Source organism: Melopsittacus undulatus, chromosome 9 (assembly GCF_012275295.1).
Source record: "Melopsittacus undulatus isolate bMelUnd1 chromosome 9, bMelUnd1.mat.Z, whole genome shotgun sequence".
Taxonomy (NCBI): Eukaryota; Metazoa; Chordata; class Aves; order Psittaciformes; family Psittaculidae; genus Melopsittacus; species Melopsittacus undulatus.
The window spans coordinates 3,731,073-3,750,038 of NC_047535.1; the positions used below are offsets into that span (position 1 = coordinate 3,731,073).

At 40.7% G+C, this 18,966-nt stretch overlaps 1 protein-coding gene across 4 annotated transcripts in view; it reads right to left on the minus strand.

The window, feature by feature from the left end:
* MEF2A (myocyte enhancer factor 2A) overlaps nucleotides 1-17,985 on the minus strand; it is an 89,431-nt gene extending 71,446 nt beyond the window's left edge. For 2 of the 4 annotated variants that reach the window (XM_034066065.1, XM_034066066.1), the window contains exon 1: nucleotides 17,726-17,983. The gene's annotated coding sequence lies outside the window, so the exon portion shown is untranslated. Of the gene's footprint in view, nucleotides 1-3,374; nucleotides 3,456-17,725 lie in introns of those variants that run through there. The other 2 variants (XM_034066063.1, XM_034066064.1) reach the window with 2 other exon arrangements.
* Nucleotides 17,986-18,966: the final 981 nt, after the last annotated feature.

Consider the following 18,966-nt stretch of genomic DNA (forward strand, 5'->3'; position numbering starts at 1 on the left):
TAAGCGACATTAAAGTTTAACTCTGCTATAGCACATATAGGAAGAGGCTTCACATTCCTAACCATCATCTGAAGGGGAAAACTATGCCAATAGAGTACTAACTATGCCAGTGCTACTTTAACCCATTTACTATTTTTAAAAACACATGTAAGCCTTGCATTTATGTTATCTATACTATGAGTTTTTAAGATTCAAAACCCCAAAGCTTTGTCTTACTCTTTTGCTATGAAAATGTACGGAAAAGGTCACAGACCATAACCTGTAATATGTGATGTGTAAGACTGATGAAATTCAAAACAAAGTGTGTTATTAACTGGGTAGGCTATTCAACTACATTTGAAAGATTTTACTAGTTTATTAAACCAACTGGGTACACAGTAACTACTCGACCACATTTTAAATAAGTATCATTGCATACTCTCCTAACAATTTCAGAGCAGATGTTCTCTATAAAAGATACCGACATATAAAATACCCACACACTGTCTCTACATATATTGACATATCTAGAAATACACACACTAGCATATAAAAAGTACAAACAAATCTGAGTTGTCAAAATTAATGGAGCACACACTAGAAATATTTTACCAACCTCTATCACATTGCTTTCCTCTGACATACTACAAGAGAGGATACCACAGCAGAGAATGCCAGCCTGGTGGGGAAGGGAAGGCAATCTCTTAGAAAAGCTGCCTATAGACTAACACAGGGAGGAGACATTTCACATCATGTGTTTCATGGCTTCACACTGCTGTCTTGGAGAAGGCTAAAATAAAAGGGGAATAGACTTGTTCACAGAGGTCAACAGACACAATGTCTGTATTCTGCTGGAAGAATAAACATTAATCTTTTTCTTTTCACAAGCACAGAGAAAAGCCTAACTCAAAGCACAAATACTTATCAGTAAGAGTGTAATCACTTCAGCACTGAAGTTGGAGGGTAATCATACAGACCTTTGGTAAATATGTAGGCAGCTAGCCCGCGTATCAATCTCAGGCTGTTGCTGCTCTACTGAAACCATATCCTCAGTGGCTAGTCTAAGGTTACCCCATATACCTACTTAAGCTGCAACTGCATGTTTACTGCACACTGTAAGCACGTCCTGACGCTGTTCCTCTTAAGTAGAAACTTTGTGAGATTGTTCGTACATCACCAGCCCTCCCTTTCCCTCTGGATGGGAGACATCTGGAAATCAGATAGAACTACCAACGGGTAACTGAGTTATGACAATAAGGATATGCTAAGGGCTTATAAAAAGAACAAAAAGAGGCAAAGACATGCTGTAATAAATGGTTGGATTTTGAGTAAATGATACTTTAAACTAGTTCATCATGCAGAGTCAATCCTTAATTAACCTGCAGAGAACAGCAGTATTTATCAAATAAGACACTGACAGAAAGATACAGAATACCACATTTTTTACAGAAGAAAATTATTATAACACTTGCAATTTTAGTCACTCAAACTATCTGAAGTTTACAGCCTGGTCCTAACATATTTACCGTGTTTTATTCTGATACTAAAACTTCTGCACTAAGGGACCACATTGGAGACACCGAATTACCTCAAATTATTAGATTTGGTTTTTAATGAACCAGGAGAACATTTGTACTAGCTACAAACAGAATATGTACTCATATTGTGTCACATGTAAGTACATGTTTGAGGTACTTTATCTGGTCAAACAGCATACACAGCAGTATTCTGCCTGGCAACTTTAACATCAAATCTGGGCCATCTTTGCACTTGCAGGTTTCTATGAAGCTGCTGGTAAGAGTTCCCCACCCCCCAACCCATGAGAGCACAGAAGCTGTCACTGCAAAGAAAAAAGAGAAACACCTCCTCAAGAACCATGCTTCACCTCTGCAGAGCTGTCAAACCGTGAGCCTCGCTGCATTACAATGCTCCAAATGTTTACTTCTGCTAAACTTTGCACTTCACTTGCTACTGCTCAAATATTTAAGACATTGCTTCCTTATCCTTGAATCCAGTTTTTCATTGCATCATATTGCTGTTTCCATCTGGATGATTTGAGAGTTAACACATTTAATGCAGACTTATACCAGATTCCTTTAACAGAGAAAACAAACATGAGAAACAAGCTACACTGATAAAAAACCACAGGAAAGTAATGAGGGAACAGAACCAGTAAACTTCAATCTGAAGACAAAACTAGGAAATGGGATCAACAAATATGACTTGTCTACAAACCCCGTGTTTTTCATCCTTCTAATCAGCATGTTTCTGACGGCACCATTCAAAATGGTGCTTCCAAGTTTCCCCAGCACAGCAAAAACTAAAGAAACAGCGTTTCTACTGCAAGCAAATAATATCAGGGTCCTAGAGGGGAAACTCAGTCTTACAAATTATATTAAACACTTCCTAAGAAAAATAAATACTCAATATTACACAATGCACTATAAAAAACCTCTGACCTTGGAAGAGGACTTGGAATTAAGTTAACTGCAACTGTCTGATGCATTACATGTTACTCTTACTTCAGAAGCAAATAAAACCCCAGCAACAGAAATCAAACCCTACCTAACATGATTATCAATAAAAGCATAACTTGCATACTACAGAACTATGCAGACACTTTGGTAATTATCTCTCCAAGTGAGTCAGTATGCAAATGATCAGTTTTGGAGCACCTACTTTTCAAGACTGCAGGTGGAAAAAAGGGACAAAAAAGATCTGTTGATGTGACATATCCAACTGATGGATCTCGAACTTGATTCATGAGATCATTAGAAGATGAACCAAAAATGGAAGGGAAGATATTAAGTAAGAAGGGACATCTAATGAGCAGAATTCACAAGACTTTCTCTTTCCTCCTCAGGAGAAAAACTCCAGCACTTTCTGACAGAAAAATCATCTACCCACCTGGGAAGTGAACTGAATGAAAGCTGAAAAGAAGTAGCAAAGAAAGACAGAAGGGGATGGTGGTGGAAGTACTTCTGATTTACTTGCAACTATCTCTCAAAAACACAACAGAAATGGAGAACAGACATCTCAACTCTGACATACTCTTCTAGATTCTCACACCAAAACCACGTGCAACAGTTCACAATTTAAACTTCTGATTTAAGGTGTCAACTGAAGAACTGAAATGCAATGTAAAAATGCAGCACTCTCATTAGAAAATTATTTCTAGAATTTGGTCTTCTGCATTTGTAAGTAACAAGAGCTGACGGAAATTACACTTGGCAGAATTAAATCCTTCGTTAAAGTTAAGGCTTCTTAGAGTCAAGCATCCACTTGGTCAGGTCAAATTACATCATCTAACCATTACCAGCACCACAAGATCCATATGCTGGCCAGTTCAGAGGCCTCAGTCATACAGACAGATCAAAATGAAACAGGTTTTTTACCTCCCTTGTTTTCCTGATTTGTTGAAGGCCATCTGAGCCAAAAACTTTCTTCTCAGAACAGAGGCATCATCTGGTCTGGAAACTACAAGTTTCATGAAAATCCACAAACTTCACGGTAGTCCAATCATCTAAATGAAATATCTAAACAAAAATGAGAACTCTTTTTTAAAGATGAGTAACTTGAATTTGTCACACAATTATTACAAATAATTTCAAGCCTACTTTTGAAGGCATTTCATGCAGCAAGGCCTCCTAAATCAAAAATCTTAGTATGTTCTCACAATACACAAAAAATGACCAAACCCCATTTAATTAACAAATGGGGGAAACAAGTTGGGTGGGCACTGACTGTCATCTGTTTTACAGGAACACATCACATACTTTCAGCATTCTTCTGCTAAAGACGTGAAGAAAAGCTGAAACAGGAATTCACAGCTACAAACCACACAAGACCACGTGATAGGACGTACCCACCTCAAAATGCAGGTGCACTGCCCTCCACATCCCACTAGTGAATAGTCATAACTGAACATATTGACACAGTTTTCTGAAGACTTAATAGACGGCAAATACATCTCTTCTATTAAACAGGTTTGCTCCATTAGGTACTACAATTGAAGAGCATTTTGTGACATAATGGATTTTCAAGTGGTGGGGATAAAAAAAATAAATGTTTAAAGGGGACCTACAAGAAATCTGAAGAGGGACTTTTTTTAAGAGCAAGTAGTGACAGGACAAGGGGAAATGGTTTTAAATTCAAAGAAGGAAGACTTAGATTAGATAAAAGGAAGAAGTTCTTCCCTGTAAGGTCCTGGCAGGGGTTGCCTAGAGAAGCTATGGCTGTCCCATCCCTGGCAGTGTTCAAGGCCAAGATGGACTGGGCTTAGAGCAACCTGCTCTAGTGGAAGGTGTCCCTGCCCATGGCAGGGGGTTGGAACTGGGTGACCTGTAAGGTTTCCTCCAGCCCAAACCATTCTATGATTTATAGGACCTACATAGCTACATTAAACTAGTTTAAAGGTAGCAAGCATGCACCTATCTACACGCATCTACCACAACACAGCTTTACCGTTGATCTAGAAGGGGAATTCTAGCTAAACAGACCAAAAGACTACTTTCCTGAATTTGGTCTTCAATATTTTTCCCACCACATGTTGCTCAGTATAGCACCTTAGCAAGTCTTTCAAATGACAGTGTTACTAAGACAAACCAAGGAAGTTGCTGTATAGGAAAAATAGGTAAAGGCTGATTAGCTTGTAACATATATCTAAGCACACTGCACAGAACCTATCAGATGCACACATCTAAGGGTTAAGAGCCTTCTGGTTTTAGAAGATTTAATATATAAATTTTCTGATACTAGCAAAACATGTCTATAACCCAAAAACACCTTTCAAAGAAAAAACATGCAAACCATAAACTCATTATTTTCCTTCATTACCCAAACAACTCTGAGCATCTCCAGATCCAGTGGGCAGAGTACAAACCCCAAGAAGTAAGAGGGCTGCAAACTCCTGTAACAGGCACAGCAGACAAAGCACAAGACAGCTGGCTGTGTGCTAACTGGGTTGGGTAGGCAAACTGTATGTGCCTTACCCTGCCATGAAGCCCCAGGCAGAGCTCCTGTCACCTTTACCTGGAATTCCAGAATAGCATCTCAAACTGTTGGTGCATTCTGGAAATTAAGAGTGGCAATGAAAGTGCAAATCGACAGCTACATTCATTAAACAGTGAGACTTAATATTTATTGTGGCTCTCAAGCAGAAATGTACAGTTTTGCCACAAACAATTGTAGACGTGTTCTCTAAACAATGATAGTCCAGTTAGGTTATCACTCATTTGGACAGATACATTACTTTAATTATGCTCAAATTGTCTCCTATTGCTAAAATAAAAGATAAATAATTTAATTTAGTACAGGAATACAGCTGAGGAGAAAGAGACAAAGACTTGGATTAAAAAGCTTATGTGAATGCCAAGAACAGAGAAAGACGGTTCCCTACACACTGGGGAACCATTGGAACTCTTCAGCATTTTTTTGCCAAACATGGTTTTACTTTTGTTTTGTTTTAATAGTGTTTTACAAAGTTTTGCTAAGGCAACTTGCGTACTGACTACAACACAGCCAACATACTGCATTATAAAGGCAATAGCAAGATGTGACTAATGTGTATTAAAGAAAACACATTCCCTACCATGGGAACCCTGTTAGAATTCACCACTATTTCAAGTAGTCTGTAGGAAGCTTTTCTGTTCTAGACTTCCTCTCCTAACAATCTCTCCACTAGTACTTCTAAGACAAACATTAATAGTATAATGGTGAACAAGCACACAGGCAATGCCATCAGCTTACAAGGCTTTCATCTAAATAGGTCCTAACAGACACAAGGAAACATGGTAGAAAGAATACATCACCACCACTTCTGCCATCACCACAACCAAGGATTTAGCTGGAATGATGCAGTTAATTCACTGAAAACTCATTGTTAGCACAATTAACAAATGTGGGAGAAACAAGGAAAAAAGAAAATCAAACACACAAAAGCCAAGCATTAAAAGAAATGTACCAAATCCAGTTGAAATTTGGCTTCATCAAACCTAGTTTAAAAGTTTCACCAGAATAATTCTAGTGTAACAAACTGAACCATATACTAAAATGATCCCTACACCTATCTTACAGGATGCATAGGTCTAACAGGAAGAAAAGGAAGTTCCACTTCCCAATCTGCAGTTACATTGCAATATATATTACGTATCCAGCTGTATACGTAAGAGCACCAGCACCACCAGCAAAATAAAACTAGAGTTAGTTTAAACATTAAACTACACACAGGATTTGCCAAGTTACTGTCATTTACAGGAAAAGCTCAAGAAGCCTTACAGCATACATAAGACAGTAACATACAGTTAAAACTACTTTTCTCACTTCCTGTGTGGAGGCAGTATATAAAATCCACCTGGATGCAGAACTCAAACATTACCAGGAGAGGTTGTTTTAACTGTGTCTTACAGAGTCCAAGTTAGTCTTTCAGTGATGGTCTGTAAACTCAAACTCTACCTAACAAAAGCATTTCTTATACTTCTTTTAAGCTTAGGGGCTTTTGTGCAGGGTTTGAGAGATCAAAATATAGGACCTAAAAATGTCAGTATAGAAGTGTTATTAGAATCAATCCAGAAAAAAAAAACAAACTTCACCCAAAAAGCATCTTAGACATTGCAGTAATAAACCTACATTTTCTGCTTACAGTCAAGAGCAGCCAGTATTTGTGTACCCAGCATTAGCTACTGAGGATCTGAACATTTCACTAAATGGTAGTTGTATCACACCAAATGCTGAAATCCATTTTTAATCAACAAAAAGCATAGTGACTTGGCTCATAATCTGGGGGGTTTATGAACTTCAGAAAAAAGAAGTATTCTTCTATAGAAATCCAAACAAAAAGATGTCTTTCAGAGAATATGGACTAAATCACACCACAAGCAGCATCCTGAATGCATTGTACATCAAGTTCCTTCTCTGGCATAATAACAAGAAACAAAGAGCATTCTAATCCCTTGTTCAATATTGTAGCAACTACAAAAACAACTGCAACACAAGCTCTTCCAAAAACTACACATTTAAAATGCAAAGCTCACCCTTCAGAATTAATACACCTACAAAGATCTTTTTCATTAATATATGCAATTGTTTCCTTGCCCACATTTGTATTTTTGTGTATCAAGGCAAAAATGAACATTAAAAAAGACAAGAAGACTATAGCCAAACCCAGATACACAGCCCAAAGTAAGTAGATACATTCATGGTAAGACACTGATGTTTGAGACCAGATACACTCAAAGCACAAAGTAAGAGAGTCTGAAGTAAGATGAGGCTCATTCTCAAGCATAAAAGTTGATAAACTGAGTCAGATACAATCTACAAACATGAACAACCTAAGCAAAGGAACACTCCTGAAACCGACTTCTGTATCTTCATTCCACTTTTCACTTCAACCAAGATACAAGTAAAGCTGTTTCCTAGATACTTTAATTGACTGCTGTCAAAATCCTGAAGGAAAACATCTCTAAATCCTCACAGGTGCACTAAAGCATTCATCTTCAAGATCCAGATGTCTTCAAAAAATTCTCACCTATTCCTTCCTTTCTCCCCTCAGCCAAACACTGACCCATCTCTGTGGATGTGCCACCTGAAACCCAGTGTCTGGGCTGGCTGCCCCCTTATTGGTCCCATATTGCTAACAGATCAGACTACTTTAAGATAATAAGCTAATTATGCCAGTGAAGTACCTTATAAGTCATTAAGCAGCAGAGACCACAAAGAAATAAAAGCAGCAAAGTACAAGATAGAAGCAAGAACTGTGATCTCAGCTATTCAAGATGAGAAGCCTGGAGGACTCCTCGTCAGATTGCAACTCCAAATTTTACTCTGTACTTACTTTCTCCAGCTTCTAACAGTTGCAACAAGCACAAAAGAAACCTCACATGAAGGGCTGCCTTCCTTACACCTTCAGAAAATTAGTCATTCAAGCCTTAGAACAACATACCAACATCTTTGTGGCTTGCTTGTAGGCATTACCTACAGGGATGCAAAACAACTACAGAAACAAATAGAGATGCCCTAAAAGAAACAGATCTGAAGAAAAATCCTCAGATTTTCTGTGCAGCAAAACTGCTGCACAGAAAGTTTTCAAGAAGTTTATCAGATCTTCATCTCATTAACTTTTCATGAAAGGAATGCATGATGGAAAAGCAGGTTGAAACGTCTTTTGAGAACTAGTCAGCCAGTATCTTCAGGAACACTGTGGTAGGTTGCATTACTGAACAATTCAGCCTTAAAAATACCACATTAAAAAAATAGGATCCAGATAGTCCTCAATAAAACAGGTATGAGCCTCATGTGGGGGGTGTGGGAGGGGTGGGAGAGGGAATCTTGAGAGAAATTTATTAGTACCTTTTAAGAACAAAAGATATTCCCTCTCCTGTTCCGGGGGGGGGGGTAGGGTAAAATGAGGTACAGGGGAGATTAGACACTAGGTGTTAAAACAGAAAAATCTAATGGTTCCTAGACAAACAGGTTTTATGACTTTCTTTGATGCAAATAAGCTCCTGCTCCCCAGCCTCCAGAACATATACGTAAGAGAAGCAAACTGCTGCCCAAAACTATGTATGGTTACAATCCAAAGTCTGGCAAGGGAAAAGCAGAGGACAGGCAGCTGCAATGACAAACCACTGAGATTCTACTCTAGATTATGAGAGTCAAATCCAGAGTACAAAAGGTTCATAGTCAATTCCCTGAACAAAATCCCCAAACTATTAAGAGTTTTGCAAGTAGCATCCTGACTAGACCCCCTAGCAGGAAGAAATCACAAATATTCTATGTAACTATCTTGCCATATGCTGACAAAACGGCATCATGAGAATGAAGACCTATCTCACTTTATTCTGCTGAATGAATGAATCCTAGCCTAATATGACATTGAGATAAAATCAAATATATTAAAAGCAGAGCAAATTCAGAAACTGAAGGCAGAGTTTTACATCACCATACTTTTAAGTTTATTTTCATAAAATTAAATAAAAACACTTAGGAAAATATTGTTGTTTACTGATAGAAGACTAAAGTATTATCAGTGAGAGCACTAAAATCTTGAAGGCAGCACTGTCTATTACCCACAGCTTTCTAAACCTACTTTTCTAATAAAATGAGCTTTATGTGATAACAGCCTATTCTCCCTCATTAACAGCTTGGTTTAATTGGCTGGTTTCAATCAAGCACAACAGTAAAAGTGCCAATTATTTTTAAGACTTTATAGAAGTGCTGCAGAGTTTGTGACCGGTCGGTTGCTCGCAGCTCCTGGGCAAAGCGCCTGACCTGCAGCAACCAGGGCAGCAGCAGATCCTGCTGATCACTCAAGCAGTCAGCAGGTACCTGTACTCAGTCGAGCCACAGCTAGGAAGCCTGTGAAGGTACTATGAGAACTAAAGAGCAATGCCCTGGATAGGGGGGCTACTCTGAAAGATCAGTGAATAACAGAAGAGTTGAAAAATAAGCAAAATTGAAGTTCTCCAAGTTTTATTACTTGCAAACTCATTACTTTACTATTAGCATTCAGACTGTTTTTAAATTTACATCCACCATTTCTCTAACCCATATTTTAATATATTTATGATATTAAAAATAACACATTAAAATGTGATATTAAAAATAGGCTATAGTACACAGAACAAAAATTTTCATATACACTTTGCCTTTGTTCTTCCCTCTTCCCCATACCATGCTTCATTTCTCCTCAACGACCCAGCCATAAAGGTGGAATCCTTTTATCTCATGCAATCACACTGGTTATGCTTGCCTAGAGCCAATCTGAACAGGGCAGGCTACAAATTCTTTAATGACTTCCATCTCCTCTTAGACAAAATCAGAAGGTGAAAAGAAAAAAGAAATGGCAGCAAACCCCAAAAGCACCATTAGTAACATCAAGATGGTTTCAGCCTAGGCTTGTTCTGAAGCATTTCTTCAGCCATGTAACAGGACCGGATGGTTCTGCTCATTCAGAAGCTCAACCAGGACCCCAAGTGCTGCACAAGCATGTCCGGATCACCAGAGGGTGCTGCAGGGGCTCATAACATGAATACACGTAGATTTGTGCTTGGATCACAACCTAACACGGGGCAAGCCCTTTTCAGATTTTTGTTACCTGAGTCTCCTGGTAACCCTGACATTTCATTCCCCTCCAAAATCACCCCAAGTGAACGATTCTGTTGCTTTCCAATAGAATGTGGTGCAAGTCTTATAAAAGCCCCTTGTGCTGACGCACAACTATACAAACAAGCTGTCAGCACCAGGCTTAACTTGACAGTAGAGTCCATCTCCTCCGTAAAACCATATGGGGAACCTACAAATAGAGAAAAAGACTGCAACCCAGTGAACTAGAGAAGTCTGAGTTATAGGGCATGCTGTGAGTATCTGCAGAAAGATTTTCTGAAGAGCAGCTAGTGGGATAACAGTGGGTCATCAGGTTATGTTCATCTGACTCTGAATCTAAGTCTCCTATGTAGGCTAGGCTGTAATAAACCAATTCAACCAGGAGTCACTAGGAGCATCTTCAGACTAAGACAATAATAGTTACAATTCTGAACTCTCTCATAACCCATTTTCATCTCCTGACCTAATGATTAGTCTTTTAAAGTACTTTCTATTTTGTTTAAAGCATCTACATGATTCCAGTATTCAGGAACATTGATAACTTATGGTTTAAATTCCAGACCTTTCAATAATTTGAACATCACACTTTACTAGTTCCTTGAAGCTATTGAATTACCAATGATAAACAGAAACATTGATGAAAAGCACCTTTTTTTTAAGGAAAAAATCATTTGATAATTGCCTTAGGGTAACTCTTGTTTCTCCTCTCCCCTTAAATTTCGACTCATGTTAAACTCATGACAACGTCTGGGGGATTGCTCAAATTCCTCTGTCCTTCACCGAGAACAACTGCTCTGTGTTTCTGTCTTCGTAATACAGATCTGGTAAAACATTTTGTAGATTTCATTTTGTGATGGCGACTCATGTTAGCCATTCTCATATTGGTGACAAAGAAAACAACAAGAGCTACTTAAAACTCATTATTATTCTTTGATACTCAGCAATGCTGTTACATACTCTACATACTCCTTACGAATTTTCCAAGTATTTGCGTTAGTAACTAGAACTTCCACAAATACACCCAGATTCTGTATCTCAATACCTGTCTCCACCTTTTGACCACATTGCTCTTCAGTCATCCATGATTCTGTCTCCTCCCTAGAAGGAGGAGCTCTAATTTAGTGCTTCTGACTGCAACCCATTAATACTTTAGCACTTCCTTTCACAGTTGAGCCCAACATCTCCCAAAGCAAAGATCTCTGCATACAATTCAGCGACAAAAAGACACCATCATTTGGCATGCTACTAACAAAGAAAGAGAACAACAGGAGGACAAAACAAAACGCACCACCAGGCAAACCACAAAAGCCTTAAGACTCCAAGAGAAACACAGGAGGATATTAAGGAAGTTGCTCAGAGGAAATCCTTCTTTCTGCGCTCAAAAGCTTCAAATCCCAAAAGCCATCTAGCCAGTTAATGTGAATCATCAAACTCAGACTAACAAACATAATTTAACATCCTATAGGGTCAAAAAAAAATATCAGAACATGCTTCCCCTTTCTGTGCACCTCAAGTGAAACAGGGTATCTCTTGACATACCTTTATTTTCCCTTTCACCCTGAAACCATGGGGCTTCTGAGTGTAAATTTAAGACACCTGAATATCAGTTAAAACCTCATATCATGTCACAATAATTTTAACAGTTTCAAGGAAAAATAAAAACAGTCACTGAAAGTTTTAGTTCATTACTCTCATTGCATGACAAGACAATACAAGTACAGTGACGATGGATCATCCCATTTTCTCAACTATTCTCAGTAGACTCAGTGCTTTGAGAGCTCACACTAGAAAACCCAATGTTTTTTAGCTGCTACATACACCAACTTATTAACAGTCATTCTTGTGAGCTCACAGTTTTAAAACAGGATGCACGCAGTCATATCAGGAAGAGGGCAGCTGCTGTGAAAGAACGATACCAGAAACAAGATGGCCTCGCTGTTGATAACCTCACACATTGTTTCTATGCAAGGTTCCCAAAAGAAGTAAGATGATCAATTAAATACAATTAAAAACATTGGGAGGAAGATGACCACTTAAGAACGCTGTCACTTTGATAGATCTGAGTAAATAAAATTTATAACTTGTTCCTCCTGGACTCAAGTATTGCAGATTCTATGTGATACTGGGGGAGAAAGCTCACCCTGACACCCTTCAGCAGTTTCTGTAATGGACACTGTCAAGCCATATCTGTTCTGCCCTTTATGAGCCCTCATCTTTCTGTACATGTGTGTATCTTTGAGTCTCCCAAGGTTCAACTACTTGCTTACTTTCTTCTCCTACAATTGTTTGTATCTTTTCACACTTAAAATAACCTCCAAATGCATCATAAGAGATAATAAAACAGACTCCCTGAATTCTCTCAACTCTGTATGCCAGTATCTTCAATAAATGTTTAACAGTATAGCCACAGCACAGCTGTTATAGATGTGCTTACATAATTATACAGCTAAATGTTGAATAATTTATCCCCCTTGACATTTCAAACATTATTAGTGATCACTGAAGATTACAAGATCAGGCCTGTGTATATTGGTGCAGCACTCAATACTCACACTGACCACAGCTTGCAAGTATTACTGCAGATATTAAGATGACATATTCTCACAGGCCTATGGTTAGCTTTCAAACAATAATAACAACATTAATCCAATCCACGAAAACCTGAATTACAGTGTTAGAAGCAATCTGGCTTTCAAATGAAGCCAAGTTTCAAAAACACTTGAAAGGATTTGAAGTAACTGAAGAAAACCTTCTTCCTCTCTGTTATCATAAAAGTATAAGCAGCCATTCTACACCCCACTCAGGTGATTTCTGACTACCACAATGAAGACAACACATTTTGCTCCTAGTTATTTAGCTCTCTATTAGGAGAAGAAAAATAAGGTAAAAAAGCATAGTACAAGATGCTTTGTCATCAGTGCCTGGTACACAGATACTTAAAGCAAGCACCTTTCCACAACTATGCTTGGCTGGTTATTCCTAACACTTCCTTTTTATCTTGGTATACTTAGAATAGGCATGCAACGATACTTAGTAGCTACTAGTGAAATCCAGCTGAGCACAAAGCAATACAGAATATATTTTTACGTCTCTAGGTTGGCCTTACAGGACTTTGGCAGAATTCAAAAGCTCTTCAGGGACAGAGACAAATAGAACTCGGAGACCTACCTAATTAAGCACCACTAACATGTTGAATATAAAGTAGTTAATTTCCTGAAAAATAATTCAATTAATCACACTCTTATTAAGAAGGATGTATTTTCTTCTCATCATATAGGCATACTTGTACCGTTATAACACACAGGGAAAAAAAGCATAGTGCTTTCTGTAGAAAAGGGTCTATATTGTCCTGCATCTGAATTCTGAGGAAAGAAGACTGACCACAAAATTTTGCTCTTTACCCAGCAGTCATTCCTGCCAAACTCTTCACTGCAGCCTCAGATTACAGATAAAAGGAGAAAGGAAAAAGATTATCATAAATACAATTTAAAATATTCCAACTCCGTGACTATTTTGGCAGGGGGGTGGAATGAATCTCAGGAACAAAGTTGCCTTGCACGCACACTTTAGTGACAAATGGAAATGAGTATACATTAACATGTTCCTAAAAAGATTTGAATTAAATCTAGAAAAACTCTCGCAGAGCCATTAAACAGAAACTGAAACGAGGCAGCTGATGAACAAAAATTAGTCCCTTAATATGGAAAAGAAAAATAAAAATACCCCTTTAACTCCATAAGCAGTAACTTGAAAGATCAAATGTTAAAAAAAGAGCATACCACAGCAGAGGGGTGGTAAGAGGTAGAAATCCAGATCAGACACTTAAAACAAAACTCACTATTCCAGGCTGCAAACTTGACCCTCCATGGCATTATTTATTAGCTGGTACTCTACCACAGAACATATGGTGGGGGAGGGCAACTGTCATATTACACAGTTGAAGCCTGTTTTTAACTCAGAGTAACACTGTTTTGTTCATTCACTGGAGACTGCATCAATGACCTAAAATGTATTTTGATTAGCTGTCCAAAAAAGTTCCTGAAGTCTTTTACTGGCAGCTCAACAAAATTAACTTGGGGGGAAAAAAAAGCTAAAGAATGTCTTGCTGTAATCTTACAAACTTCCTAAGACACCAAAACCACCTGGTAAACATCCAGGGAAGGAGGCAGCTATATTTAGTTATTTCAGGATCTGACTGCATCTCTGGAGACTTCATTCATTTCACATGACAGGAGAAAGAGTTAAACTAAACCCACATTCAGGACCACTTCAGCACCACATTGGCAAGTCCATTCAAATAATTACTGCATTAGCCTTTAGCACTAGCAGTAAAGCATACAAGCTAAAAAGAATGCTGCATTCATGTTTTCTGGTTACTTTACCAAAGCTGAAAGAATAATATCTGAACACAAGACAACAGGCATCAAAATTCACTCTTATTATCACAGACAGAGATTTATTTTAGCCCCATTTGCTCAATTGAAGAACACATTATTACACATGTAAAAGAATAGCTTTCAAATACAAAAAATGTGAAAAATAAAGAAACTTGGTGCATTAAAAGCTACATAATATATACGTCACCACATGATGTTCCAATTAATTCAAAGTAAATTCTGTTTCAATGAGAAAGAAAAGGATCTCCCAGGGGTTTGCACACATCATCAGGCTGCTGTCATGACTGAAAAGGCCCAAAGACTAAAATTTAGAGAGGATTTAATTCTGTGGCCTTTAAAAATAAAATCTTAGGAAACTGAGGAGGTGAATAAAATGTGCTAATGTTTATTTTTAGGAAGCTTTAATTGCTCTGAAACACACAGGCATCTCTCATACATCACAAAGGCATAACAAACTACAGTAATTCAAGATAGGTCTTATTTAGGAAAAACTAATACAGATTTGCACATTACACAGCATTATACTCCACTAATTTTACCACTGTTAGAGAATTAATCAGCTATATTGTGTTATACAGGGTGTGACTGAAAGCAGGCAAGGTAGCATGGCATTGTTCACAAGCTTGCATGGTGCCTCCAGTCTCTCCGAGGCAGCACTTAGGCCCAGAATACACAGAATGACATCAACAAGTTATCTGAGAAACTTGGCTAACACTCTGAAATAAACCCTGTAGCTGTCCACATCAACCAGTTCAAGGAAAACTGTGCACACTTCAGCTTAAATAAGGTTTGTAAATAAGAGAGATCTTCTGCCATAATAAATCATTTTATTCTCCAGAATTACTTCCAAGTTTTAATCTAGTCATATCCCTCTCACCTTTATAGTCCAAATGACTCAATTCTATAGATCATACCTAGCACCATAAAATTCAGTGTTCACTTACTTCTCCACCCCTTGTTTGGCAGAGAAAGAAAATAATGCTATGTGAAATTATAGGAAGCTAAATCCAGGTATCTGTGCATATGCAAAGCATTCTATGGGTTCACTCATTTATAGAGGTGAGGAGTAAGTATACTGGCTTAAACACACTCTTAAGAAAATAAAACAAAATAAGCAAACAAAACCTAAAGGCTAATATATTTTACCATAGTTTAGAGTTTGTAAATACCTTCTCAGAAATAAATCATTTAAAATGCTAGAATATTAAAACTGAAGACACACTGTGCCATCTACACTAAAATTGCTCTAAAGATACTGTCCCTCACAGTGAAGGATTCTTCTCATGCACCGATGATACTCCACTACTACTACTGGTGGACTACGTCAACTACAGATTTAGAAAAGAATTATGGAGGAGAAAAATAACTAACCAGGGCACTGGGTTATTTTCCTTCCAAAATTCCAAGCTGAATGCGTGCAATCAAAAAGGCTCATCTCCAAATGCCCAGCACTGTTACAATCCCTTAATAGCAAGACATATTGTTCCATTCTCTTATTTTCCTTTTGCTAGCTAAACGAATACAGAATTTTACGCTGCCATTTATAATTAAGGCCCTTTAGTGACCATAAGTGCTAACATTACATCCTTTGTTACAGTTCTTCTGTATTATGTAACAGAAAGACATGTCATTTTTCACATATTCTAGCACCTAAATGGAAAAAATAGTTTAAAAGAGGAACCTCACACTTTTCCCCCAAATGCAAATTACTTGTTACAGAGGAAGGGAAAAAAAAAGACAAAGATTACTTTCTTATATGTAAGAAGCAGAGATAAGCATTTTAAATGATTTTAGAAACACACAGACAAAATTATAGGAGTATTGCTGCACAGGCTGCTTAAACACCAGCTAGAAATAACAAACCAGCAGGAATACCTATCAAAATGTGACCAGGTCCTAAAAATGAAAAAAGACCCGTATACAGAATAACTACACGTAGACAGTTAACATAATTGAGTCTGAAAGCTTACAGCCTTCCTTATGATCCATAAGAATTTACCAGGCTGTGAAAAAGGCTTAAGATAAATACAGTCTATGTTACCAATTCCACACTAAACCACTTTCTTTACTACTCTCCCTAAATTTGTCCTTTTTGCCGTTCCCCCCACTGTTCATAATAAACGTAGTCTTTGTGTAACTATGGGACTCAATATAGTTTTATACTAAGCACTAAAAATACCCTCTTCTTGTTCTTTTTTTTCCCCTCCCCTCTAGAACTCCAGCTTCTCAACTCGGGAATTTAATCACCTGTCAAACAAGTCACTATGGCTTAGTTTTTCTAAGCAATTCCACTCTCCTCAGCACCTCGCATCTCAACAGCCGCTATGGATTTATTGGGAAATACAGCTCCGTAAACTCAAAAACCGACTGTTTCCAGTCAGAAATAGCACAGTCTCTTTCCCTCTGCTCCCGACTCCTGCACACAGCTGCCGAACACAAAATCCTACTTGCAGTACGACACAGCTGTACGTTCAATCTCCTTCCTCTGGACAAAACATCCTCTAGTTTACACATTAGCGAACAGTTTCCCCTCCCATTCGCAGCACACCTTAATGCGGTGTACAACTACTTGAACAATTTCCACCCTCACCTCCTCCCTAACCGACCCCCGCTCGTTTTCGCCGGTGTGCACCACAGACAGACTCCTAGGAAGGATTTTTGCTGTTGTTTGTTTTCAGCCGTACTGTTGCTTACCCAACGTGGCTGCCGAGAAGCAGGACAAAAGCTACTTTTCCTCCCCGCCTTCCCAGGCGCACACGCACCCCGAGTACAGAAGTTGGCCACCGGGGCGAAGCCGCTCTTACCTCAGTGCTCCCCGAACGCCAGGCCCTCGCACCCCACCCTGCCTCCCCAGCGCACCAGCCTCCGGGCAGACCCCGCTGGCCTGACCCATAACGTCCATCCCGTGCTCCGGCCACCGGCACACAACTCCCGGGGAGGCTCCGGCCTCGGGGCGCTCTCCCACCGGCGGGACCCCTCACCGCCGCCCGCGCCCCTCCCCCGCCGGCACCCCCCGCCCCGCCCCGCTCGGTGCGGCACAACGGGAAGGGGACGGCGAGGCGAAAACCTCCTTCTTGTCCCCTCTGCTTCAGCCGCCCCCCTCAGCGACTGCCCCCGCCCGTCACCCGCTGCCCCTGCCCCGACCCCGTTCGCTCGCCGCTCCCCGCCGCCGACCCCCGCCGCCGGGCTGAGGGAAGGCGCCCCCGATCGCCCCACAGAGCCGGGACCCCCCTCGCTCGTTCGCTCACCCGCCCGTCCCCTCGCCGCTGCTGCCGCCTCCCCGCCGGGGCTCCTCAGGAGACACTGACACCGGCGCACGGATACCCGCTGGGCGCTATTTTTGGGAAACAAGGCCCAATCAGGGCCGGAACTACTTCCTCTGTCACACTCCTCAGCGGAGCACAGTTTCCCGAGCGTATCCTTCCGCCCTTTTCTCCTGGCAGCTCGGATGTCGCTGAGGGGGCTCAACCGAGCCAGGCAGTGACAGAACGAGGAGGGAAGTGGAGGGGAGGACGAGGGGAGGCTGTGCCCTGCTGCTGGGCTGGGAGCGATGCGGTTTGAGCGTCCAGCACCTCCGGATTACTTTGTTTCGCCATGGGGAGCGGCCGGGTCTACATTCTTCACCGCCGACCCAGTCCTGCGGCTCCGCGAGCTCATAGGGCAGCGCTGCCGACCGAAGGGGCGGTGCCACCAATCACAGCGCCCGCCAGGCCGAGCGGCGCCCGCCAATCAGAGCGCAGTTGGTGGGCGGGGCCTAACGAAACGTGGAGGGGTTGAGTGGCAGGAGATCTCCCAATCAGAACGGCGGCTAGGGCAGCGGCAGCCAATCAGAGCCGAGCATGTGCGGGCCGACGGCGGAGGAAGCCCTTGCCCCGTCCCAACCTTGGCGGCGGCGCAGGCGCACGGGGGCCCGGTGACGCACGCAGCGAGGCCCCGCCCCCGCAGGGAGGGGCGCGTGCGCCGGTGCTCGTGCCCCGCCGGGGCAGGGCAGCCCCGTGCTGAGGGGTTGCCGGGGGCAACGGCTGCGGCCTCAGCGCGGACTCGGGCCTGCCCCGCCGCTCCACCACCACCTGAGGGGGAAGGCAAAGCTGTGCCCTTCGGTTACAAAGTCACATCCTCGAGTTCATTAAGACAAGTCTCAGTAAGTGGTCACCCATCCTTTGGCAAGATCTCATCACCAGAGGATGCAGGAGACCAACACAAGGCACCGACTGCAAACAGACACCCTCACAGACACCACCTCTCCCCGCTCTATATAGCTATTTTATTGTTATCTTCTGACTGTCCTGTGAGAATCACTGCTCTATGAGGACATGAGCTCTGTCTTCATTTTTGAGGCTCAGGTGACAGACAGTCCACCTTGGCTCTTCCACCTCATGTTATCTTTGTCAGAGTTCCGATTAATTTTAAGTAGAAAAGACTACTTTGGAATACATAATAAAAGTCATGAAATTGGTGTATTTCTCTTTTACATAAGGCAGTGGTTGAA